Source organism: Chelonia mydas, chromosome 10 (assembly GCF_015237465.2).
Source record: "Chelonia mydas isolate rCheMyd1 chromosome 10, rCheMyd1.pri.v2, whole genome shotgun sequence".
Taxonomy (NCBI): Eukaryota; Metazoa; Chordata; order Testudines; family Cheloniidae; genus Chelonia; species Chelonia mydas.
In genome coordinates this window covers 67,405,561-67,433,252 of record NC_051250.2, presented here as the reverse complement: position 1 = coordinate 67,433,252, position 27,692 = coordinate 67,405,561, and positions in this window count along the sequence as shown.

Sequence of the window (27,692 nt, the reverse complement as noted above, 5' to 3'; positions counted from 1 at the left end):
TCCATAAACTGTAATATAAATATGGAACTTTATCTTTTACTTTTAAATAGAGTGGTGCCAAAAATATTTGGAAGTGCATCAATGTATTACTTAAATCCACAGTCTCTTTTAAAATACGGCTATATTACTTAGTTTCAGTGTAAGTCTAGAGAGTAAAGATCATGTTTTTCTTTAGCAGGAGCGCAGTCTAGAACAATAAGCATGGTAGTGGAAGCCAGGAACTTCTCAGTTCTATTTCCTCCTCTGCTGCTTTTATGCAAATCATTTAACCTGCCTGTCTCAGTTTCCCAGACTGTACCACGGGGATACAGATACGTATTTACCTGCCAAAGGAATAATTGTTTGTACCCTGCTTTGAAAATGTGAAGTGCTTCTATTTGATTATTTCTGCCAAGCATAAGAGTCAAAGAGGGTATCATGATATTAACAATAGCTAGCATTTGTAATTTATATAGTTCCATACACGTGCATGGAGTTTTCAAACATGTGAGAAGACAGATCCCTGCCACAAAGATCTTACAATCTCAGGAGGCAATCCTGAAAATGATTACTCACATAACTGGTCCTTATCCTATTCTGTTTGCTTAGGTTTTATACTGCACCCATCACCCTCATATTTCAGTACCTATGCAAATATGAGTGTACCAGTATAATTTATTTGTATTACAGCAGTAGTAGTGCCTTGAGGCTCTAATAAGGAAGGAGACCCCTCCCACCCTTGTGCTAGGCACCATACAGCCATGAAGCACAAAGACAGTCGCCGCCCTAAGGAGCTTAAAATTTTGGTTTACAACAAAACGGAACAGGTGGCAAAACAGATGGGGTGGAGACAGGAGGACAAGGTGTCAGCAAAATGCTTACTGCACAGCAAAGCAGTAGTCACAGTGCATTTATGATCAGATGTCAAGTTTCCTAGGCATTGTGGCAGAAGCAACGTTTAAAGAGGGTTAGGAGTGAGGGTAAGGTAGTGACTTTATGGATATTTGGAGTGGGGGGGAATTCCTTTATGCATACAGGTATGACCTGGGAGAAGGCAATGAAAGGAGAAACTGATTGGTGAGTGGTAAAACCTGGGAAGGTTGATGGAGCAAAGGCGGCAGTCTACTTCAGGACAGATTAATAGTCCCATCCACCCTAATGGCCCTAAGTCATGAACGGCCAGAAAGGTAGAAGGAAGGAAGGTTGTATTTGATGCAGTGGAGAGTGGGTAGCTGGTGAAGTAATGGAGAGAGTTGTTGAAGCGGTTAGAGTGATGAACCAGGAAGATGATCTTACCAGAAGCATTTTGCACAGTCAAGGTTGAAGAGAAGGAGATTGGAATAGACATGTAGAGATTTTGTCTCAGTGGAATTACTCATGTTAGCAAGAACTTGCACAAGCAAAGGTTTGCTGAGTTGGGCCCCAAACAGACAAATACAAATAGAGAAGACAGGGGACTGAGATTGGTATTTATGGGGGATTTTTGTTTTCTCATCCTCATCTGACTTCTTCTCTGCCCTTTTCTTTATTCCCATTTTGTTTTCATTTCTAACCTTTATCTATTTTCTTTAAAAGCCCTGTTTGCAATAATTAAAAGAAATCTTTTTATTTATGTTTTATAGAAAAATTACACTTTTTCTTACCAGTACAGTATTTTAGTACTTGTTAATTAGGGGTGTAATTAAACTTGAATGGCAGAAGGTTCAGGCGCTCAGGTGTTCAAGAATTTTTGTCATCTTGGGCTGCGTCCGAACCAGACAGAAAATAAGTCCCTTCCAATTTTGGATCTAATTTACACCCCAAACTGTAGAGCTGAGCTCAGAGCCAGAGATTTGGAGCCAACTCTCTCCCATCCACCACTCATATATGGGGCTGAGGTGGTTTCAGGCTGGAGGATCCAAGTGAGGTCCGAGTTTTTAACTAAATCCTTAAACTACATGATAGTGTAACTGGAGAGGTTAGGGATCAAATGATGTATTTGTATCCAGTTCACCCCACTTTGTTCATCTTTCCTCAGATAATTCAGTTGTTAATCTAACCCAGGCAGTAAAATTGTTCCATTTCCCTTAATTATTTTATTCTCATCAACTACAGTTCTTTGGTTGGTGTTTGTTTTTGCAACCATAGTGATGAAATACATTTGTTGGCCACAGTCACAATAATTCTGAACAGTTTTCTACTGGTATTGTTTTATTTCAGTAAATCCAGACAGTTGCTTGATTTACACCTTAAAAGTAGGAATTTGGAGGCTATATTCCTAAAATAACTCTTGGATTATTTTTCTAACATCAGACCAGAAGTTTTTCATTCTGGGACATTTACACAAGAACTAAAGATGGCTCCCCACACTATTTCCTCCAGCACTTTGCTGTGAGTTTTGGATCTAGTCTGTCTTGTGAAATATTCTTTTCATAATTGTTTTGTTATTCTCTCCCCAAGGAAAAATTTGATACTATTTAAATCTATTTGCACATTCAACTGCTCAGAATGAATGACTGATCATTTTCATCTTGAAAGTGCAAACTTTTAGAAAACTTTGTAGGGATCACGTGCTTTACACACACACACACACTCACAAAGCTCTGCTACTAGTTCCTTTGGTGTCAGATAAACTCCAAGATGTGATTTAATAATCTGATGACAAAACCAAAATGAGTGCGAAAGACATAACTATCAAACACTTACAGAAAAAAATTGGCTCATACTTTTTATAGTTTCGTATTGCTCTCTGCTTCTTAAAGCCTTGTTCCTTGCTAGGGCTCAATCCTATGTGAGCAGTCTTCCTCATGCATGCAGTCCTGACTCACACAGCCTTACCCTTAAATTTGTTTGATATTGCTCAGAATGTTTTGTGTTATTGATACGTATTCTGCTTTCCATTTTAATAGGACATATCTCAGATCCTTGGCCCCACTACCGCAACACAAAGAGACTAGAAACATGGTGTAAATAGGCGGTTAATGATTGTCCTAGTGAGGAGGAGTTCCTGAGTGGTATGGAACTGGCTATACTCTCCCCGGTGTAGGTCATGTGGCAGTTAACATACTGGCCCCTGGGGGCCAAAGGCAACTGGTAGAATTTAGATTAGCCCCGCTCAAGTTCTAAATTATACCAGGGCCTAAGCCAGTGTGGAAGTAAACCCAGGCTCATAATGCTGAAAAGAGCTTTTAGCAAATCTCCCACACCCCACCCTTGTCACCTGCTCTAAGCATTTATTGAAGCAGGATTCAAGGCTTAGTTTGAAGTCAGATGACAAAAGAGTTCAGCTGCTAGAACTAAATTACGGCACAATCCCGCTCTCAGAAACTGAACACACTAAAACACTCGCCTTTTGTCTCTGGGACTCAGTTTGAGTCCAGTGTGGGAATGGAAATGATTTCTGGAGGTTTCAGCCTGTCCCCTGATTGATGGATTTCCAACTCATTCGCTTTCTAGAACAGCATCATGAAGAATGTATTGTCACAACAACTGGAAGGAACCCTTTGTGTGGGGCAGACCTTAACAATACGGCATTGTAGAGCAATTTGTTCCCCTTTCATTAATTAAAATGTACGGGTTATTACATATTAGTCTCTGACTTTCATCATTTACAGGCCTGTTTCACTTCAGTTAGAAGGGATGGTATGGTAATTGCTAATTTATGCAAGAGTTGGGATTACTGTAAGAACAGGCCATGTCCTTCAGGATGGGTGTTGCTACTGAGTATTATTGTTTAAAAATAAAAATAGTTTCTAAACAAAATGGTGTGGGAGGATAAAGATTCAGTTCAAGTTGGGCTTTGGCCAGCTCGGTTTTATGGAGTAATTGCTAATTGTGAAAAGCTCTGCCCAATGGTCTGTTTACCAAAGATGTTTTGCCCATTTTAGCTGAGGTGGGGCTCACTTCCTTAACAGACACAGAACAGAGCTGCAGTCTGCTCTGTATCCTGCTCCAACAGAGCATGCTCAGATCTTGAGGCATTCAAAAAAAGTAAAAGTAAAACCCCTGCTTCTCTGTTGCATAGCAGGCGTAGATTAAAGAATCAGGATGCTGTTCATCTTCAGTGTTTACCTGCTCTTACACGTACATTTTAGTAACATTCTTGGTCAAGGATAATTCACCATTGTTAATTAATTATACAGTTAATCCTTCCTGTTGTACTCATTTATATATGCAGCATTCTGTGTATTGTATTTTGATCATTAATGTGAGTGAGCACAGACAGCAATTGAGTAAATTGTCTCAGCCTTTGTTTGATAATTCCTGTTCACAATTAACAGCTAAATAATGTATGAGGTATATTAATATTAGCAAAACGCAGTCCTGACTACAGTCAGATGAATAACAAAACATTATTTCAGGCAAAATCACAATTCAATGTAATAGCGTAAAATAAAATAACTGATAAAAAAATCACTCTTCTTATTTAGATATGTATAACGGTGCCCCTTATCTAGGTCCCTTGGTGGTTTGTCCAATCAGCTGAAAAGGAGCAGAACATAAAAGCATGTACTGGCTTGTTAATAAGCCTTCCCTCTTCCCTTATTAAAATTAACCCAAAGTTTTATTCAGTACCTTAAGTTCCTCAAATGTGGACTCTGAAGATAATCACAGAAAGGTTCAATCCTTGGACCAACAGCAAGAATAGACCAGGCGATGTTAAATCCTGTGCCGGAAATATTTGTAAGGATGGTCAGTGAGCTGCACCATCTACACAAATAAGAGCTGAGGGTCACACCATATTAGAGCAGTAATTCTTTTCCTGATGTGAAATATTCTTATAACCCCACATTCAACAAGGGCACTCCGAACTAGGGCTACCATTGCACCCCATTATGGCTGCAGGAATTGCAGAAGTTGGAGATCACTGTATGATTCTATGTGTCACATGTGCTCTCATACCTAACAAGAGTGGAATGACTTAAGGCTGTAGTGGCAGCTCTAACTCTGAATGTTTTTGCCTTTGCCAATGTAGATCGAAAACAGTGGTCCCCAAACTGTGGGGCACGCTTCCCTAATTGGGGTGCGGAGGAACACCCAGGTGGGCCAGGTCAGCCCCCAAGAAAGGGTGGGAAGATAGCACCACCCAGCCCCGCTCGGCCCCCCAGCTCCACTCCAGCCCAGCCCCTGGCTGCGTCCCCAGCTTAGCCCCCAGGCCTAGCTGCGTCCCTGCTCCCAGCCATGGCTCAGCTGCCAGCCACCACTCTCGGCTCCCGGCCCACACTCCCAGCTGTGGCTCTGCTCCTGGTCCTGGCTCCACTCCCGGCTTGGGGGAGGGGTGGAGTGTGGACCCATTATATTACTGGAAGGGGTGGGGGTGAGAGGAAAAGTTTGGGAACCACTGATCTAAAATGTGGCAATGGCTTTTGGTCACATTTGCATTTGATCTCCAGGGACTTAATGGGAGTACGATCTAAACCTCCCGCATTTTTCAAAAATTAAGCATTAAAGGAATCAATTTCCCACTTTCTAACATGACACGGTGCTTGAGATGCCAATGGCTCTTTACACTAAGTAACTCTTTATACTGTATGCTGAGCACACAAGTCACATCATTCCCTTCTACAGAAAAATGCTCCAAAAGGAAAAAGTTTCAACAAAATATCAGCATGTTCAATGCAGCAGCAAATATGACACATTTTCTCACTCAGGAAGGAGGATTAAAGGTGGCAAGGAAGGGAAGGAGTCACGGCCTTGTAACAGTTCAGAACCCCAAGATCTGTGAAGGACTCTGCATACCTATCCCTCTGCATGTTGTCCTGGGCCCCCTTATTCCACCCATCTGCTTTAAGATTCCTGCTGTGGTTACGTCCAACAATGAGGCTGTGGTGGACAGGAAAGGGAGCTGTAGTGCAAAAGTTAATGCTGCTTTAAGCAGCATTATATTTCCCTGGGTTTACGGGCGCTACAATCTGCATCAGTTCTCCCGTGCGGGGGAGCGGATAATGTTGAGATAAATGGAACATGCCAGCTGTGTTAAATTTAAATGAAGCGAGAAAGAAAAGACTTCTGGAAAAGTGAGTTTTGCTGATTTTAGAAGATTCCTTTGTTGATGTTCACTGTCTTCAACACACCCATGGCTAGGGATCTTTACTTTATTAGAGGGTTGCATATGTTGGGAGTGTCTACATTGCAGCTGGAAGTGTCGCCTCCAGCCCAGGCAGACAGACTCATACTAGTTCTACTTGAATTAGCATGCTAAAAATAGCAATGTGGACATTGTGGCATGGGCAGTGATTTGGGCTAGCCACCCTGAGCTCACACCCAGGGGATAAGACATGAGCAGCTAACCCAAGCAGCCATGCATGCTGCAACATCCGCATCTACCTGGGCTATGAAGGATGCTCCCAGCTGCAATGCAGACATACTCTTCGTGGCTACTATAGACCGAACTCATTGCACACACGAAGGCCTCTTGCCATTCCCCCTACAATCTCCTGGTGTGCCACCTCCCAGTTCTCTCTATTTCAGAGAGTCCCTACACACCACTCCACCTTCTCCCTGATGCCAGGGATTCTGTGTCCCCCGCAACCTCATTCTCTCCTGCCACATGCCAGGAACCTGATGCCCAAAACATTCCATAAGAATGGCTGCACTGGACAGACCAATGGTCCATATAGTCTTTTGGGACTGGTCACTGTCAGACACAGACGTTTCTGGCAGTTGGAGGCTTAGGGATACCCAGAGCATGTGGTTGCATCCCTGACCATCTTGGCTAATAGCCATAGATGGACCTCTTCTCCATGAATTCATCTAATTCTTTTTTGAACCCACTTATACTTTTGGCCTTCACAACATCCCATGGAAAAAAGTTCCACAGTTGACTGTGTGTTGTGTGAAGAAATACTTCCTATTGTTTGTTTTAAACCCGCTGCCTATTAATTTCAACAGGTGACCCCTGGTTCTTGTGTTACATGAAGGGGTAAATAACATTTCCCTATTCACTTTCTCCATGATTATATAGACCTCGATCATATCCCCTCCTAGTCCTCTCTTTTCTAAGGTGAACAGGCCCAGTCTTTTTAATCTCTCCTCATATGGAAGCTGTTCCATAGCCCTAATCATTTTTGTTGCCTTTCTCTGTACTTTTTCCAATTCTTTTTTTTTTAGATGAAATCCCTAACATTTTTGAATTGATCAGATGCAGCATTCAAAAGCCATCATGCTGCATACAGATAAATAGAAACGTCATCAAGTAAGGCCTTTGGTTGCTTGGCCAACTATCCAAAAAATAATGTTTGTAAATGTACCTTAAACTATGTAAACAAGGAGCATAAATATGGAAATAGAAGTAAAATTACCCATAAAACAGAGAACTGAGGGAGCAAATTCTGCTTTCAGGTATCCCCCTGTGTAACGGGGGCACTCACCTTTTGAGCACCTCTTTGCAGCTGAGTGCAGTTCTGCAGTCCTTTTCCTGCTCCTGGTGCCCCCTGTGGTTGTCAGCTAATCTTGGTGGGGTCTTCAATGATTTAACCCTCAGCCCAAGTCACAAAGTCCAAATGAACCCCTTCTGGGATAATACAAGCCCCCCCCCAAAAAACTATCTGCCCTCACCAGGGTCTTCAGCCCCAGCTTTGGGCCCTTTAAATTCAGCCTTTTGCTCAGGCATTCAAGTGAGTCTGGTCCCCTTTTCAGGGTTTACATCACTTCACCAGTGGCTAGCGGGTAAAGTCAGCCCGCCCACCCACTCCTCTGGGTTCCAAACCAGGGATCCTATAAACAGAAACCACATAGTGCTCACTTCAATTTGTTGCTGCTTCGTACCTGGGCCTTTTCTCACTTGGCCCCTTTATCTTCACCCCTTACCTCAGGGTTAAAGCTCTCAGCTCCGGTCTGCCCCAGCTTACGCAGATGCAGCCGGAACTAAATTCAAGCTTCTTTGGCCAAAGAGTAGCATTGCACCACACTGCACCCTACCCCATCCCATGGTCCCAGCCAGGAACTGACCTGCTAAGGCCCTGCAGTTCCTTTTACCTGGGCCCTGGGAGTCCTCTCCAGGCAGGCCTGGAAGACCCACCTTTGCTGCTCCTTTTCTGGGGCAGGGTGTAGTAAGACTGTAGGGCCTCCTGCAGGTAGTAGCAAAGTCCAGGTACACCCCATCACACCATGAAAATACAGAATAAGTCAACAGAGTTACTAAAAGAGCTTTACTATACAATGAAACCTTTATTATAACCTTAAACTTTTCTAATATCACTTTTGGTGCCCATGAATTATACAGAATTACACAGTGCACTATCCTAGTACACAAAAATAACTGCCATGTTCCTAAAGCTTATAACATATAAAGTTACATTCCATAATTACACTAAATAATAGGTTTCAGAGTAGCAGCCGTGTTAGTCTGTATTCGCAAAAAGAAAAGGAGTACTTGTGGCACCTTAGAGACTAACAAATTTATTTGAGCATAAGCTTTCGTGAGCTACAGCTGAAGTGCTGTAGCTCACGAAAGCTTATGCTCAAATAAATTTGTTAGTCTAAGGTGCCACAAGTACTCCTTTTCTTTTTACTAAATAATACTTTCACATAAGAGTATTAATTTTAATGAAAACCAGTGATGTAACAGTATTTTGCTTTATTCAGACTTCACAGACCACTGGAATAAAAGGATTAAGTATTACAAATCCTGGTGGTACTCAACATTAACAAGCAACTTATAATAATTTATTCCACATGTCTGATACCAATGAAAAACGCTGGAGAACACAAAGCTAGTTGATGTCTCCAGGAAGTGAACTGCTCACTCTGTTCTAATATTAGAAGCAGACTACAGCAATGCAGCAAGAATCATTCCTTCCATACCCCCAAATGTTTTGAGCCTTTGTCCACACAAGTACAAAACAAATGTGAGTCACTGTCAGTGATTGGGTTAAAATGTCTGTCACAAGAATACTGAATGACCTAAGAATGCCAAGAACTGAAACAGCAGTTTTTAAAATAAATTGTTTCTACTTTCATAGTCTAATTTAAAATATGAATTAAAAATATTTTCCTGCCTTGATTAAGTTGTTCATTTCTTCTTCTCTATATATACACAACATATGTTCCCCATTTTTTTTGTTGGTTTGTTTTTAAAGCTAGGTAGACATTCAGGTTAGACAGAAACAAGCAGGGTTCAGACAACCGAGACCATGTCCAGACCATAATGTAGCTCTCAGACATATTAGAACAAAGTGTGGAGTGGAAAACACCTCTTGCAATAAATTCTATAGATTTCCAGAAGGCCTTTCACAGCATACTTAGACAGTGTTTGGAAAATTATGGCATACTACAGAATGCCAGCAAAAATAATAAGAATAATCAAGAATCTATAGCAGTATTACCCAAAATGTGGTACGCGTACCCCTGGTGGTACGTGAAAGGGTTTCAAGGAGTACGCGGCAGAATTTTTTATTTTACTTTATCATAGTTTTTTTTTTAGCAGCAGAAAATAATTCACTAAAATTTAATATATAAGAATGGTGTGCACTTGTACAGTAGAAATACACACAAGTTTACATTGTAAACTAATATGATGACGCGTTCAGTAACATCTAATAGCACAGCAGAGCTGACGCAAACCACGTGTGCACGTTACCGCCACTCGGGCAATACACTTGCCTTTGTGGCATGCGCAGAAGTCATACTGACAGATAAAAATGAATAAACTACTTGTGGTAATCTAAAGATTGTAGCAAGTACATACAAAATTTATACAAAATTTCTCTTTTTGTTAAACCCATTTACAATGGATCGCTGGCTAAAAACGGGAAGCTTGAAACGTACAAAAGAAAATTATGAAGGAAATACGAATGTTAGTGATAATTATGCCAAAAAATGCAGTGATATGGCTACATCAGACAATTGTGACAACAAAATTAGTGAACCGTGTGAACCATCTGTAAGTTTATTGAACGTATCAGCTGCAAAGAAAACGAAAAAAGCCTGCAACTATGTTGAAGAATATCTTAAAGTTGGATTTTCGTGGACTGGCGATGAGGTGGAGCCTGTTCCACTATGTGTGATTTGTTACAAGACTCTCACAAATGAAAGTATGAAACCATCCAGCCTAAAACGCCATCTCAATAGCAAACAAAGAATATGAGGGAAAACCTGTAGACTTCTTCAAAAATAGGCCAAAGATCTCCAAAAGTCCCAGAAAACAATTTGTAATGTGATGGGAGGTGAAAATATGAAAGCTTTGGAAGCTTCATATAGTGCGGTGTACTTAATTGCACAGTCTGGAGCTGCTGAAGTGATTGGTGACACATTAGTAAAACCTGCAGCCAAAGTAATGGTGCAAGTGATGATTGGAGACAAGGCTAGCAAAGCTATAGATTGTGCTATTTTTAAAGTTATTGATGACTTTATCAAAAACAGTGACTTGGATTGAAGTCATTGTGTTGGAATAAGCACGGATGGCGCCAGGGTCATGATTGGTTCGAAGAAAGGAGTTGTTGCACGTATTCAAGCTGTTGCGCCAGAAGCAAAATTGACTCATTGTTGCATTCACAGGGAAGCACTCGCCACCCAGAACATGCAGGCAGATCTAAAGCAAGTACTGGATGAAGCTGTGAAAATAATCAATTTTGTGAAAGGCCGCCCTCTGAATGCCTGGCTGTTTTCTCAGCTCTGTGATTAGATGGGCAGCGATTACATACAACTCCTATTTCTCACTGAAGTGCATTGGCTTTCAAGTGGAAAAGTTCTGAATCGCCTGTTTGAGCTGCGAGAAGAACTGAAAGTTTTTTTAGATGAAACCTTTAACCTGCAAGACCGTATAGACGACCAGAAATGGCTATGCAAACTAGCATATATTGTAGATATCTTTGCTCATTTAAACAACCTCAATCTATCCTTGCAAGGGAAACTCATATCCATATTCCATGTTCAAGACAGAGTGAGCTCCATGGTGGCAAAATTGAAACTGTGGCATAAACGTCTTAGTCGTCGTGAACTGGATTACTTTCCGTCTCTTCATGACTTAGTAATAAACTTGACTAACGAACTTGATAGTGATGTGTTGCAAACCATGAAGCAGCATTTGGAAAGCTTGCAGAAAGATCTTGGTAAGTATTTCTCTGAACCGGACGGCACCTTTGAATGGATAAGGAACCCTTTTATCACCAATGTTCAAACATTGCCAAATAACCTCTCTGCTTCAGAAGAAGAACAGCTCTTGGAGCTGGCTTCAGATAGCTTTCTGAAAACAAAATTTGAGCAAAATACACTGACGTCATTTTGGTTGGGGGTTAGCTCCAAATATCCAGCTCTATCGGACAAAGCTGTCAAGTACCTTCTGCCTTTTCCCACCTCCTATTTGTGCAAGATTGGATTCTCTGCACTGGTTGGCATCAAAACAAAAAAACCAAATAGTCTTATTGACGTGGAGCCCCATCTTCGTCTTAAGATCACAAACATCGAGCCAGATGTCCCTGCGATAGTGTCTGGTCAAAAGCAGTTCCATCCCTCACACTGAATAGTTTGGTTTGTACTGAAAATTTTTCAATACCGAAATAGTAAGTATAAAACTAGTGCTTTCTTCACTAACCTAACCAAACCAGCGTATTTTAAATTTCAGAATGATACGAATTCATATATATATATATATACATATACATACACATACACACACACACACACATACATACATACACAGTTCTGCCAGACTGTTGATTCGCTTCTATTATTTTAATTATTTCTAGTACTATATATATTATATATATATATATATATATATAAAAATAAAAACTACATATATATAAAAACTTATTTCTATTAAAATTTTTGTTTCAACTATATGTAATATAATTTTGTATTTATTTCTAATAAACGTTTAATCCAGAATGAAATGAATTAGGAGTGTGTTATAAAAATGTGGCTACCACCCCCACCCCCCGAATTATCTTAACCGGAGAAGGGGTACGCCGGTAAGACAAATGTCTCAAAAGGGGTACACAACTGTTGTAAGTTTGGGAAACATTAATCTATAGGATAATGCTGAATGTTCAGTCAAAGATTGTGACAACATCAGCCAATTGTTTGCAGTGACAACTGGAGTAAGGCAAGAGCGTGTTCTGTCCCCACTATTGTTTGCATTCATTACTGACTATGTCATGAAGAAAGTAACTGCAGAAGCAACCAAGAAATTTTACGGACAATGTAAAATTCAGTAAGGGGCCCACACTTTCCTTGACTTTCTTCTTATTGCTAACATACCTGAAGAAACCCTTCTTCTTACTCTTAACATCTCTTGCTAGCTGCAACTCCAGGTGTGATTTGGCCTTCCTGGTTTCACTCCTGCAAGCCCAACCAATATTTTTATACTCATCCCTGGTCATTTGTCCAATCTTCCACTTCTTGTAAGCTTCTTTTTTGTATTTAAGAGCAGCAAGGATTTTACTAAAAAGAAAAGGAGTACTTGTGGCACCTTAGAGACTAACCAGTTTACGAATACAGACTAACACGGCTGTTACTCTGAAACCTGTCATTATGCAAGGATTTTACTGTTAAGCCAAGCTGGTCGCCTGCCATATTTACTATTCTTTCTACACATCGGGATGGTTTGTCCCTGTAACCTCAATAAGGATTCTTTAAAATACAGCCAGCTCTCCTGGACTCCTTTCCCCCTCATGTGATTCTCCCAGGGGATCCTGCCCATCAGTTCCCTGAGGGAGTCAAAGTCTGCTTTTCTGAAGTCCAGGGTCTGTATTCTGCTGCTCTCCTTTCTTCCTTGTGTTAGGATCCTGAACTCGACCATCTCATGGTCACTGCCTCCCAGGTTCCCATCCACTTTTGCTTCCCCTACTAATTCTTCCTGGTTTGTGAGCAGCGGGTCAAGAAGAGCTCTGCCCCTAGTTGGTTCCTCCAGCACTCGCACCAGGAAACTGTCCCCTACATTTTCCAAAAACTTCCTGGATTGCCTGTGCACGACTGTATTGCTCTCCCAGCATATATCAGGGTGATTGAAGTCTCCCATGAGAACCAGGGCCTGCGATCTAGTAACTTCTGCGAGTTGCTGGAAGAAAGCCTCGTCCACCTCATCCCCCTGGTCTGGTGGTCTATAGCAGACTCCCACCACAACATCACCCTTGTTGCTCACACTTCTAAACTTAATCCAGAGACTCTCAGGTTTTTCTGCAGTTTCATACTTGAGCTCTGAGCAGTCATACTGCTCCCTTACATACAGTGCAACTCCCCCACCTTTTCTGCCCTTCCTGAACAGCTTATATCCATCCACGACAGTACTCCAGTCATGTGAGTTATCCCACCAAGTCTCTGTTATTCCAATCACATCAAAATTCCTTGACTGTGCCAGGACTTCCAGTTCTCCCTGCTTGTTTCCCAGGCTTCGTGCATTTGTATATAGGCACTTGAGGTAACCTGCTGATCGCCCCTCTTTCTCAGTATGAGGCAGGAGCCCTCCCCTCTCACGCGCTCCTGCTCGTGCCTCCTCCCGGTATCCCATTTTCCCACTTACCTCAGGGCTTTGGTCTCCTTCCCCTGGTGAACCTAGTTTAAAGCCCTCCTCACTAGGTTAGCCAGCCTGCTTGCGAAGATGCTCTTCCCCCTCTTCGTTAGGTGGAGCCTGTCTCTGCCTAGCACTCCTTCTTGGAACACCATCCCATGGTCAAAGAATCCAAAGCCTTCTCTCTGACACCACCTGCGTAGCCATTCGTTGACTTCCACAATTCGACGGTCTCTACCCAGGCCTTTTCCTTCCACGGGGAGGATGGACGAGAACACCACTTGCACCTCAAACACTAAATCCTTCTTCCCAGAGCCACGCAGTCCGCAGTGATCCGCTCAAGGTCATTCTTGGCAGTATCATTGGTGCCCACGTGAAGAAGCAGGAAGGGGTAGCGATCTGAGGGCTTGATGAGTCTCGGCAGTCTCTCCGTCACATCGCGAATCTTAGCTCCTGGCAAGCAGCAGACTTCTCGGTTTTCCCGGTCGGGGCAGCAGATAGATGACTCAGTCCCCCTGAGGAGAGAGTCCCCGACCACCACCATCCGCCTCCTTCTCTTGGGAGCGCTGGTCGTGGAACCCTCAACCCTAGAACAGTGCATCTCATGCCTTCCAATCAGCGGAGTCTCTTTCTGCTCCCTTCCCTCAGACGTATCATCTGGTCCACTCTCCGCATTAGTACCTGTGGAGAGAACATGAAAACGGTTACTTACCTGTATCTGCCCTGCTGGTACATGGATGTTCCCCATTTTTCTTCTGGAGGTCACATGATGCCAAATTTCTTCACCATCCTTCTGTCCCCAGTGTGCAGCCTGCTCTGAATCTTCAGAACCTTGTGCCTGCAGAAGCTTATCCTGACATCCGTCCAGGAAATCTTCAGTTTCTCTTATGCAACGCAGGGTCGAATCATGGAAATCTTCAACAGAAATTGATACGAAGATCAACTCATTTCAAAGTAAATGCCTGTGAGAGATCTTCAGAGTTCATTGGAAAAATTTCTTGCAACATCAGAAATTCTAAGTAGAACAAACCAATCTAAAGCATCAAATATGGTAGGACGACGATTATGGACATACTTAGGATATGCTTTAAAGATGCCTCCAATATGACTTCCATTACAAGTGATAATATGGACAGCGCCTGGAAACAGAAAAAGAGGGCAACTGGAGAAGTATGATGTAGAATAATAGAGAAAGAAGCCAAATCCATCAACAAGACAGTCAGAAGCCAGAACAGATCAGCACAAGACCAATATAAATGGCCCAATCTGGTGAATGCTGGGTGTGGGAGGATAGCGAAATAAAAGATAAAAAATCTTGCAAACAATTATTTTCTTTTAAAATACTGATGCTTTAATTAAACAATGCAAAGCCTGGGTCTGACCTGCCCCTCTTCCTCGGGCAAGCAGCCTTTACTCAGCCTTGTATAGGCCTTTTGAAAACAGTCTACAGCCTTGCTGAATTACACCCTGCCTTGAGAGTATAAATAAATTGTAATACTATGGTATAAATTTTACCAGGTGATTTTTTCCTGCATGTGTAAACATACCTGGGAGGTGGGGGAGGGACTGTTTGGTAACTTTCATGTTCGCTTAGTTGGTTGTGCAACAAAGTACAGCCAAGGGTCTTTTAAAGCTCAGAAAGAAGAAGGGAAAAAAGCAACAGAGACCAGGCTGACATCTATTTTTAGAAATATATGAATCCATACTTATTCTTTCCTTGGTAATATTTTAAAAGAGAAGCGTGTGCCCCCGACCCCCGTGCTTGAAGTTGCCTCGTTCTCGTCACTTGTTCTCTACCTTCCTGTCTATACCCCTTCCCTCAAGGCTGCAAGTCCACCTAATAATGACAGGATAAATAGATGGTTGTTGAATTTCTATCTAATGCCATGTCCCTAGTGACCGTATGCCCAATATGACTCACTAACACGGAGGTCTGTCTTGTTGAACTGTTTCATCATGGAACCTTATATCAACCACTAGAGGGCAACAGTCAGTTTTTTTAGCCATGTATACACAATACCAGGCTCCAACAGGTGTCCCTGCACAAAACTCAATACTGGCTTGAAAAATGGATTACTAATTCATGTTAAATATTTGCTGCTAGGGTAATTTCTCAGAAATTATACTGTTGGGGTGGAACGGGGGGCAGACCTGGTCAACATAAAGGAAAATACAAGTTATATATCTGTTCAAGCACTAAGCACAGTGCCATTATGGAACAGTCTTCAAACCAAAAAGCAAATGCTGAAAATATAAATGAACACCAAACCATGCCACGGTGTAACAAAACATAAAAGATCCAAAGGTCCAAGTTAAAATGGAGTTTTCCTGTTATAAATATGAATTTTTTTTTTTTTACAAATATGAAACATTACAAAAATGTGAAGATGGCAAACGCAGAAAAAGCTTAGCTAGTCATGGAGATTTTTGGTTGTTAATAGTAATGAGCACTACCATAAGCCTTTTTACAAAAATGTCTGCAAGAGCCCAGTTTTCAAACAGGGCATCTAAGTAGGACTCTGTCCTGCATCTGGATCAGCAGATAAGTACACAAATGGTTGTTTCATGCATACCTAAGTATCATTTTGTGCAGGAACATCCCCACTGAGGTGCTAGCATTTAGACATCCCCTCTTTTCTGTGTTGTCTTCTACTATCAGGATGCCACTTCCTCAGCATGCTACCAGCAAAAAGGGTTCAGTCAGTTAATAACTTTTGCAATGGTAGACGAGAGGCGGTGTAAATGAAAAACCATGTAGAGCCTCTAAAGCGGGCTTGTGATCTGCAGATTTGAGGGCAAATTGGGAGAGAATTGTAATGAGAGGTCAGATAGAGATTTTATATGAAAAGACATGGCACATTTTAGACATTTTTAATTAACAGAGTCGAGAAGTTCAGTGTTATTGATCGCCACTTGTAGGGATAATTTGGGACTATCGATCAAAAATTATTTTCCAGTAAGAGTTCCTTTTCATGCCAATGTGTTTGCCCTCATTTACACTGATCACTGGGTTTTCTGGGGTGCAAAGACCAGATTAGAAGTAATTTATTTAATTTCTTTTCAGTTCTTAGAAGCCAGAAAGAATGACATCCCTTGCTGACTGCCAATACATACAGGTAAGGAGCCAATTGTAACCTGGCTGACCTACCTTAGTATAATTCATTCAGTCTCGTAAAACAGAGATTTTGCTGCAATACATACATCTGATTTGGGAAGTCCTGTGTTTGTACTCTGCGTGTACTGATCATTTGGACATAAAATGAAGATTGCCTTAATGATCATGTAAATGCAAATGGCATACAAATGAATCCTTATAATAGTATTTACATTATATTTACATTACATTATAAAAATAAAGTCTATACTTTTTTTCAACATTAGTGGACAGATTCTCAGTCAGTGCCAATCATCACAGTTGCACTGACTTCAGTGGAGCTCTGATGATTTACACCAGGTGAGGAGATGCCCCCAGATATTTTCAATATTATTTATGTCATACATATGGGCTCCTATAAATATTAACTTCCTTCCCCCACATTCAGAAACTTTATCTGAAAATTGCTTTTCTCCAGCTTTGCACATCATTTCCATTTATAAGTTTGTGCCTTTGGTGTTAATTGGTAAGCACTAATTTGTGATGTTTCATTTTATGGTTTAGAATTACCACACGATGATCATTTTAGCAACTGGTAGATCATATGGAACTAATATTCCCTCTGAACTCTAAAGCACACTAAAGGAGTTACACATGCACAAACACAATGTTGTGCCATGGGAATGATGATCTTGAACAAGTTTCAGGAAAAAAAGTGTGTGCTATTCTAAACACAGTTTTAAAAATAGCTTCTGCACAGATTGATTGATTCCTGCATTAGTGAAATTTTGCTCTCTTCTTCCTATTTAAAAGAATAACCTTTGCACCATAAAACAGGGAGGAGAGGCGGAATGATGAGAATGGCAATGAATGATGAATATGGGAATTTTGGAGGATGAGACAGTTCCATTGTGTCTTTGTGATGTTTATCTTTCCAAATTGTGAACTTTCAACATACTTGAGTCCAGGGGTTTTGGATAGGTCGGGTGTGTCCCTTCCCGACTTTATGACTGGGTGGGAGACTCCCCTTACAGGGGACTTCCTGCTAAAGAGGAAATTCAGAGCCAAAATGGGTTTGCAAAGACAGATGTAGCTGTTGCTCTTCTATCAGGAGACAACAAAACTGACTTTTAGTAATTATTTGAAGAAGGATTCAAAAACAGAATCGACTAATTGCCTGTTTGTGAACATGACAGTTTTCAAATGTCCATCTGTTCAAATACTACATACACACTAGACAGATATAGCTGTGGGTGCTCAGCATGTTTGAAAAATCAGACCAGTTATTTATGTACCCAACATTATGCACGCAGGGTAAAATCCTGGTCCCACTGACAGTCCCCTGTAATATTTTGTCAATGGCAAAACTCTGATTGACTTCAATGGGGGCCAGAAGTTTCTCCCCTAATCTTGAAAATTGTGGGCTTGCTGCTTGCCCATAAAGGAGAATCATAAAGAAGAGGTTCAAGGTCAATGTTTAAATCCAAACTTCCCACACTATCATGATTTTACTTTGTATTAGAAGGAGAATAGCTGTGCTCCCTGAATTAACGCCTGTCTTTTCTTTCCTACTCTCCACCACTTTCAGTGCTTATCTCACTAATGCACCTTAATGTGGCACTACAATGAATACAAAAACATGGATCATAGAATTCCTATTTTGCTTTCTTCAAGCACAAAAGCCACATGACAGTACCCTGTTCCCTAGTTAAACTGTGCAAAGGTCCATCTATAACATAAAGAGACAATGTAAAAATTAAAAATATAAAAAACAGATCTACCCAGAAGGTGTTCATTTTACAACTACAATTATTTAAAAAAATAATCTTTTCAGTAGCTAAAAATAGTGCTTCGGAAAGGACACTCATATTACTGCCCGATCCAATATAAATAAATCAGTGGATGCGCATCATCTGCTTTCATAACGTGTGTACCCTGGTTTGTTTACATTGGATCACACAGTAAATTGGATGTTTGGATTTTCTCAGTCTAAGCTATAGCCCAAAATAATAATTAAAAAAAAAAATAAAAAACCTGACTTGCTGTGCAGCTTGAGGTAAACAAACCTGTAGATTCATGATGTGATCAGAGATGGAGGGTAAACAGAGGTTTCTTTAAATTGGGCTGCTCAGTGTCTGGAGTTTAATGTTTCTGAGTGAATTAAGTGCTGATGAAAGATGTTGGCAATATAGCATTAGGGCCCAAGTTCTCCTTTAACATATGCAGCAAGGCAGTGGTTGTGTACACTTCTCCCACACCAGCACCTTTGCGTCTCAGTTAATGCTCGCCTTTCTACTGAGACTGCTAGTAAGAGTGCTAATTTTGATGATGTTTGTTGCGATGGAGAAAATCTGTCCTATGGGAGCTGGACAGTGCCCATTTTACAAAGGCCAAAGAACAACATCAGATATTCATGTCTTTTGTCATTGGACTTGGCCCAAATCTGAACAGTGACCGAGATGTGAAAACTCTGTAAAAATATCACAGGGGACTAAACGACACATGGGATTGATATTTGGAGCGTGTAGTCCGTTGTCAATCCCATAAATCAGGCAGTTTTCAGCACTATCAGATGATATGGCTGACTAGTGCAACTTGCCTTCCCTTTCATCGCCCTTACATCTGCTCTGGCCTGACAGTCAAGAATTGAAAACACAGGGGACCAATAGATAATGGCCCCATTGTCAATCCCATAAATCATTCAGTCGCCTGAGGGGTTTTTATTCCATAATAAAGCAGGATAAAAAAAAAATATAGGGGGGATAAGTGGGGCTGCAAGTGGTAGAAACATATTATACAGCTAGTGGGTGAACTGTATCTAAATAGCCAGACAATAAGGAAAAAAGCAATAAGCAGTATTCCAGAAACGTTTCACAAAAATTACTGGCACTAAACACAGTCTACTATAATTAACCACAGTTTATAAGATGCCAACCAGTCTTTCAGTGACGTGCATTGCACCACCGAAGGACCTGTTACCTGTAAATCACTCCAGGGCAAACTAGGCAATATATGATAGACTTGTAAAAAAAAACAACACTAGTTAATTAATTCTCAAAACCAGTAATTAATTCCCCGCCCAGGAATCTTAAAGGAGTAATCACCGAAACCAGCAGCTGATAAATTTTAACCTTAGAAAAACTGATGGAATGGATTAGAGACTTTTACAATTTTCCCTCAGTACTGGGAATATGTGGCTTTCATGTTTCAAGTGAAGGTTAAAAGAAGGGTTTAATACAATTGAAAGACTCTGTTTTTCAATTTCCTGAACTCATAGCCCTGATACTTTCTCACAAAATCCTTTGTTGATACAGCAAACGATCAAAATATGAAAAGACTCAAGACTTGTCATTACTATAGTGATCGGCACAAATGTAATGTCAATAAATAAATAGCTAAATAGAAGAAATAAAGAGAGATATACATATATATCAAAAGTTTATAAATTAGCTCTGTTCTGTTGTTTTATGATGAAAATCAGCATGTTCTCTATAAACAAGTAAATTCTTTGATGATATGGATTGTCTTTTTGTTTTGTGTGTCTACACTATCTATTCCACAACAGAGCTCTAATCTCAAATTGAGGTGTCTAGGTGCTATTGCAATATAAATAAATAAATAAAATAAATAAATATTTTTTCAAGCAATACACCTATTCAGGAACATACAGACTTACATACTGTCAGAACTTCCAAGCAGTCAGGAAACTTTGGACTCGAGGAAAGCGCTATTTCCTGTTTGGGAGAGAAATAGACACACTGGATTAATACATTATTCTGGTCCCACTTTATTTACACTATATGCAGTGTCTGCCACATAATAGCTTTGATTAGAGATGTTAAATAGAAAAAACAGCACATATTAGGTCTATTTCATAAACAGCTTTTCAAAGCTTCTCAGGAACATGCCAGTCACAGTGGCATCCATTGCTACGTCAACCTCCATCAGAGCAGTTTGGACAGATGCAGGATTGCACAGTTGCAGATTCTTTCCCAGCTCAGTGCAGGTCTAAATGACAGTGCTAAAAATACTGGCAGCCACAGGAGCTTTGTCTACGCTAGAGCTCTCACTGTTTACTACTACTGGTGGAGCTACATTAATGTTAACAATGGTGGGCAATTTTTGCAAACAATCACCACCAAGCAAACTAACACAGGCCCATTGAAGACAACGATGTGTTGAATATCTTTGTTGCTTGCTAGCGGAGTCAACTTGTTTTGTCCTTGGATATTACCCAACAAAAATGCAAACCACTGGAGATAGTTGCTTCCTCTTTTGTGTAGAACTTTTACACAACTGTTCTATTCTTTTTGTCACACTATTGAGGATGGAAGTATTATTGATATAGTTTAACCACAGTGCTCAGTTAAAATGTGTCTAACTAGGGTGATGTGTTATTTTGCTCACTGAGAATGGTCTGTAGACATCCGTTATAAATTCCTTCCAATGACTAAAGCATGATGACACATTTGGCATGAATTACACTTCAGTACTAAAACACTAGTTTGCAGTACCGGCCATCACGAGTAAATATTTTCCACTCATACTTCAACAAATCTCTAGGAATAATTAGTGTGACCAGCTATATAAATTGATTCCCAAGCTAAAGGATGTTTTGGCAAATTTTATAAAGATCACCTGAAGGATAAGCTTTCACAATGGCTTATCCCTCGCACCACAATGAGCATTTATTCTCTCCTCTCTCCCCTCCTCCTCTTTCTTCCCGGTGTCCCTGCTTCTCATCCTTTTCTTCAGTGCATCCAAAATGCTGCTGTGAATATCAGCTTCCTTGCATGACACTTAATACATGTCACTCCCTCTTTAAGCCCATCCACTAGTTTCCCCTTGTCTCTGGCAGCATGTTCAAACTCCCTGTCTTCACCTTCCAGGTTCTGTACACCATCACTTTCTACTCCCCAACCCTTGTTGCCCTTGTCTTTATGCCGTCTAAGCTACAAGATGTGTGTAATAATGACAACGTGGACTCTTGGTAGTGAATAAACCATGCTAGACTGGCATAATGTACAGTAGTAGCAGAAGTTATTAAAACAGTACAGATGTCCATTGGCATTTTGATATAAAATGGCATCCTACAGGCATTTTATAAGCATGAAATGCAACATTTTTGCAAAAGTTTCTGAGATCTCAAATGGGGCCATCCTTCCTGGCTATTTTCATCTTGCTGATTGCAGAATCATCCTATTCTACCTCATGATTTTACAGAATGAGGTTCCTAATCACACCAATTGGCTTGCATGAAAAGTTTTATTACATCTAGAAGTACTTGTAACATATATTTTCACGGGTCTCGATTTTGCATTTTTTATTTCTCTCTGTGTATTTAGGATCTCACACATGCTGTGTTGCAATCATTTTGGATTTTTTCCTTGGCACTTGAAGAACACAAGAGGTGTTGGTATTTCTTACCACCTAGACCTTCCTTTGTTTAAGGTTCTTTTGAATAGTAATTAGGCTTTCACTATCCTTGGATAAAGTATTAGCTAGAAAGCGACTCATATTCAGTCACAGTCTTGAAATTACCATATTTCTTAGTAAATCTCCTAATTCAACCAATATCAGATACACTTTCTTATGGACTGTGTCCAAGCATAGGTCCTGCACTGAATTTCACCTCTTGTTCATCTGCTTTCTCCTAAACAATGACAGTGGACACAGCACAGCGCGAGACTATACTTGTATCAGCGTCTTCTAAGTCAAATCTGTCTACTTTATTGACAACACTTACTACTGTCAGAGTCATTGGTGGTGGTGGAGGAGAAGCTGTATTCTGTTACACTTAAGCAACACCAATTGTTTTTATTTTGTTTTCATGCACTTTATTCCTAAATGAAACTTATAAGTCCAAAGTTCGCTGTGCAGTTATGCAACAGAAATCAAATACCCTATGCTGCTCCTTTCAGACTTTCAGTGTTTGTTCCTGTTCACAAGGGTGTACAGACACCCTCTTGTGGAAGCTGCCCATTTTACATGAGAACAGTATGCACACAAACCCACATACCAGCACTTGTTTGTCTTAGGACTATGAAATGCTCATCCTGCAGAATGGTATCCTGACATCTAACAAACCAAACCCCAAAAAGAAAAGGAGTACTTGTGGCACCTTAGAGACTAACCAATTTATTTGAGCATAAGCTTTCGTGAGCTACAGCTCACTTCATCGGAGGAAGCGAGCTGTAGCTCACAAAAGCTTATGCTCAAATAAATTGGTTAGTCTCTAAGGTGCCACAAGTACTCCTTTTCTTTTTGCGAATACAGACTAACACGGCTGTTACTCTGAAACCAAACCCCATAACTCAGCCATTCTACAGTTAGACTCCGTCCTCCAGTTATGGGGCAGAGAGAAAACAGTTTCAGACTTCCACTGGAAAGAGCAAACCAGAGGACATGTGACCAATATATTTTAAAGGCTATTTTATCAAGAATGATATTTTCCCCAAAACAGACATTCAAAGGAATAAATGCCAGAAAGTGGATTTTCTCATCCCTAGTCCAAAGAGATTATTTTTCCATTCCTCAGTGCAGTAACTGCAGGAGTTTAGCTGGTTCCAGTGGGCTGTTATAAGACTTTTATTCTTTTTATTACGGACAGGTAATTTAAATATCTTTCTTAATACACTCTTTGTGTCAGCCATAATTCATAGCTAAGAAAATAAGATCTCCAACTCATACATGTGTAACCCTTCTGCCAGGTGGGGCAGGCAGCAACTAGGGCCGGGTCCAATATCTAGGGGTTCGTTTTCAACAATACAATACAGAACCAGGTCAAGACCCCACCCAGTAACCTGGGAAAATTACACACCACCCCTTGGCACCTTTGCCAGGCAATAATTCCCCACTTGCAGCAGAGTCTGAATGTAGAGAAGAAATTTTTAATGAAAGGAGGGAAGTCACCCACCATTAATTAGGGGAAAGGCCAGAAGCAGGATTCATAAACATAAAACTGTGAGCCAGACACCCACGCCAGAGTGCATGGGGCAGAGTCTTCTGCCTCATGTTCGGGAGTTCTACAACCAAAAGTTCTTTTACTGTGCTGTTACCAGATGTGCCCATTACTTTGGGGTATGCTCATTTACTAGGGTTACTCTTCTGGGGGGTGGTGGTGGGGTTCTGTAATTCTATTAATGTACTGCTTATGTCACTTGTGTGTTCATATGGAGCTCTACTCCTTCCTTCTGCAAGTCCCCTCCCAATGGAGCTATATTGCAGGACCTAGGTTCCCCAGGATTGGGTTCCTCCAGCCCTAGAACCAGATGAACACACACACACACACACACACACACACACACACACACACACACTCTAACAGAGCAAGTCTGAGCGGACCGTGTCAATCAGCACTCTCAAGCTGACCCCCTTATATGTCCCTGTACTCAATGGGCTGGGCCAAGCAGCACTTTCAGCTGCCACCCTTATGTGCCACAGGTTTAACACGTCCCTATCCCCACTTTCATGTCACAATTGTACTGGTAGTAACCCACTTGATGAGCAAATCCCACGGTATTTTTGGGCGCTACAGGGATCTTTAGCTTAAGTGAAAGAAGCATTGCTGCAGAGTAAATGGGGGAAGCTAAAAACACAAAAGAGTAAAGTTCAGAGAGAGAGAGACAACCAGCTTAACCATAAAAGTTATAACTACACAAAGAGGGCTAAACAAACATACAAGATACATTATTAAAGATTAAATACCTGAGGTAAACAACACACACACAGAGAGAGAGAGAGAGAGAGAGAGAGAGAGAGATCTCACCCACTCCATGGAGCTTGAACTGGTCAGGGTTCCCAGGTGATGGTGGTAGCTCAGGGTCCTGAGTGCTAGGGACAGGCAGAGCCCCCAGCACGATCAGTGAGGAGATGGAGTTCCAATAGAACTGATACAGAGTTTCAGTCAGTGCATCAGAACACTTACTTGAACATAGGTAGGGGGTTTTGTAGAGAAACAACAATGGTTCAAGGGAGAACACTAGATTTGTTTATGGGTAAACTGATGACTCAAGGGTTTTCTTTAGGCAAGACAATAGGAGCTGATCACTCTTGGCTCTGGATGGTGTTTTCCTCCAGGGAGCTCACAATGCAACTAGGCTGCTTCAGTATTTTGGATATCAGCCAAGGATTCATTACTAGAATTGGTCTGATAACTGCTGAGCTGGATGTGTGCAGGCATAGGTTCATTAACATCTGGAGCAGAGATCCCCCACGATGCAGTGCTTCCCTCCTTTTCTGGTCCCAGAGTTCAGTGCGGTTCTCTGTTCTCCATTCTGTATGCAAATGGAGATGTCTCCCTGTTCCATCTTTCATGCAGATGAGGCTAGCGGAGTTGTCTCTGTTCTTCATTTTGTATGCTAATGGAGAGGTCTTAATCTTGTCACCCTTGACAGGGGGGGTTTAGGTGTGTTTTCCAATGCCTTTCACTGCTCTCTGCAAGCCTTTTCTCTGATCGGTTTTGGTTCAAGGAGAGACTGGTGGTGGTGGGGGGTGTCTTTCATGAGTCGGACAGGCTAGATACTGCGTCCTGGTTCCCCAAAAACACAGAGCTGACTGGTATCAGTGTCCCCCTCTGATTCCTCACCATACCCCACTCACAGTGGTTGTCCTTGGTCAGTGAGGACACAGGGTTCAGAGGTGCATCTGTGTGAGTTCATTTCCAACCCAGGGAAGAAGGCACTTTGCTTGTTCTGCCATCTGAGCACTTGTTTGGCCTGGCCACCCCACCAGCTGCCGCTTTGCTACTTTTGCCAGCCACTCCTGCCAGCCGCCCATCACTTACATTCTGCTGCCACCTACGTCTCTCCTGCGACTTCTGGAGGTCAGTCTTTTAGCTCTCAGCAGGCTGGGCAGAAACACTGCCCCACCACAACTGATTTCAGCTCTTATTGAGTACTTAAAAACAACAAAAGGCTCCTAATGAAGCCTATTTAGCTCTATCTTTGAACAGTGAGGTGGGACAGGTTAAACCAGACTGGGGACCTCTTGGCTGGGACAACTGTCCCCAACTCCCCACTCCTCTTACTTTCACAGGGGTCTGGCATTCGAGCCCCAGACTTAGCGAGTTCCTTTCAGCTGAGGGTGACCCCTTCAATCAGGGCAAGCTCAGCACAGTTCTGCTCCCCTTTAATCAAACAATGAAGATAACATTTCATTACTCCTGCATTCAGTACTAAAGTGATTTGTAACCCAACACCAGCCAAAGCTGATCACTTGGAGCTACTACACAGCTCCTGCCTGCTAGATACCTATGCAGAGTAGTTGTGTGCATGTAAATACAGTTTGCTCCTGAAGTCTCTCCCGCTCCCCAACTAGCTGTCAGGGGAGAGTTCATTCAGACCCTGCTTACACATGCTTTCAATGACTCAGGAGCACTGAAGAGCAATGCACACTGTACAACCTCAATCACCTTCCCCCACGCTGATCCTCTTTCTTCTCTACAGAAACTTATTTAAAAAATTAAATTAATTAATTAAGGCCTTGATTTTTTCCCCCCCAACAGTCAGAATACTCTACCAATTTTCACAATCCTAGAATAACTAGATGTTTTGCTAAAATGAAAAGCAATGAGCTAAAAATGTTAATCTTTAAATTGTCATCATTAGGTTTCAGAGTTATTGTCCAAATGAGATGAACTGGGGCAAGTCACACCAGCTAGAGTTGTTCTTTCAGGTGTTCTCTCTGATAACACTGCAGTGGTTTAACATTCTAATGGCTTTCTTCATAAGCCTAAGAGTAAAGAATTTTTCTTTAATTAAATCTAAGATTCTGTAAAAACTGATAGTGTTCTACAGAAGAGCACTGCTTCTGCACAACACTTTGTACTCACACTGCATGGAGATCTCTGGTTTCTTCCTTCCAAGTATACTGTACTATGACCATTTGGGGCTTTTGTATAGAGATCATTTATCGCTATATTTATCTCCAGACTATTCCTGGATTCCCCACATTATACTGAAATACCATCTTCCTCTCACAAGTCAAACAGAAACTATCAATTGAGAAGAGTTTGTTTACTAACCAATAGGGACAGGGAAATATTGAAATGTTCAGAGTCTCAAGTTAGAACTGTTGCCAGAATTTTCAGACATATAAAATACTTTCTGTAGCCCGTTATGTCTGATATAGATAGACTGCCAGAGAAAGGTCATCCAAATCTAAATCATCAATAGTACAATGGTGACAGAAGATGTGAAAAACAATTACAGTACACATGCTCTTTTCCCCTTAGGACAAAGAGTCTGATGCTATTCCTTTTTCTTATACTAAAAAGATGTAACTGATTCATGTTCTATAGCATAAATACACAGCTCGGTTTCTGTTCCTTTATGATAGTTTTTAAATTGTTCCATTTATGTAGAATAGGTAAAGTAGTTAAAGTATTTGGCTTCAGAACATTTCCTTAGCCCAAAAGCCAGATCACCACAAGTAAACCTCTGATACAGGCCCTCTTCAATACATAGATTCTACATGAGTGAACTTTGTAAAGGTTTGAGGATGCACTAACATGCACCTCTACTGTTATTTAAAACCACCATTACTCTGCTTCAAAACAGTCAGGTGTATGTTCCCCGAAGGGAACAAGTGAATTTTGTCTTTGGAGTGAAGTTTATAAGTCCTGTCATTGGAGGCACATGATAGCTGAAAATGGGCAGGCATCATTGCCATGCTGAGACTCAGGCTCAGAGCCAATTTACAATAGCAAGTAAAGATGTGATTCTGAAAAGGACAAGCAAAGGTAACCCTAAGTGCTTCTGTTGTTAAGCACTGAAATGGGAAGAAACTCAGTAGTTTTGGTTCACACGGCGCCATGCAAAAATATCATTCTTCGGTTTCAAGAGATGCAGTTCAGATTCCGAGAATTTCACTTTTGAACAAACCCCAAAAGTTAAAGCAAGAATAGTTGAAATCATAGTTTAGTGCTTGCTTTCTGCAAACATTCAAATGATTGCTTTTTACGTGCACAACTGCTAGCGAAAAGCATATTTCAAACTCTCATGCACAAGTGTTTATGGTAACCAAAGTGAATGTCTAACTCCCGAGCATAAGTATTTATGGAAATCAAAGTTTAAACATATCAGTAAACAATACAGACAATGACCTGACTTCCACTCTTCATAAATAGGGCCACACCCCATACTCACACATGGTTATGACAGAAATGTGTAGTTCAAATGCAACACACTT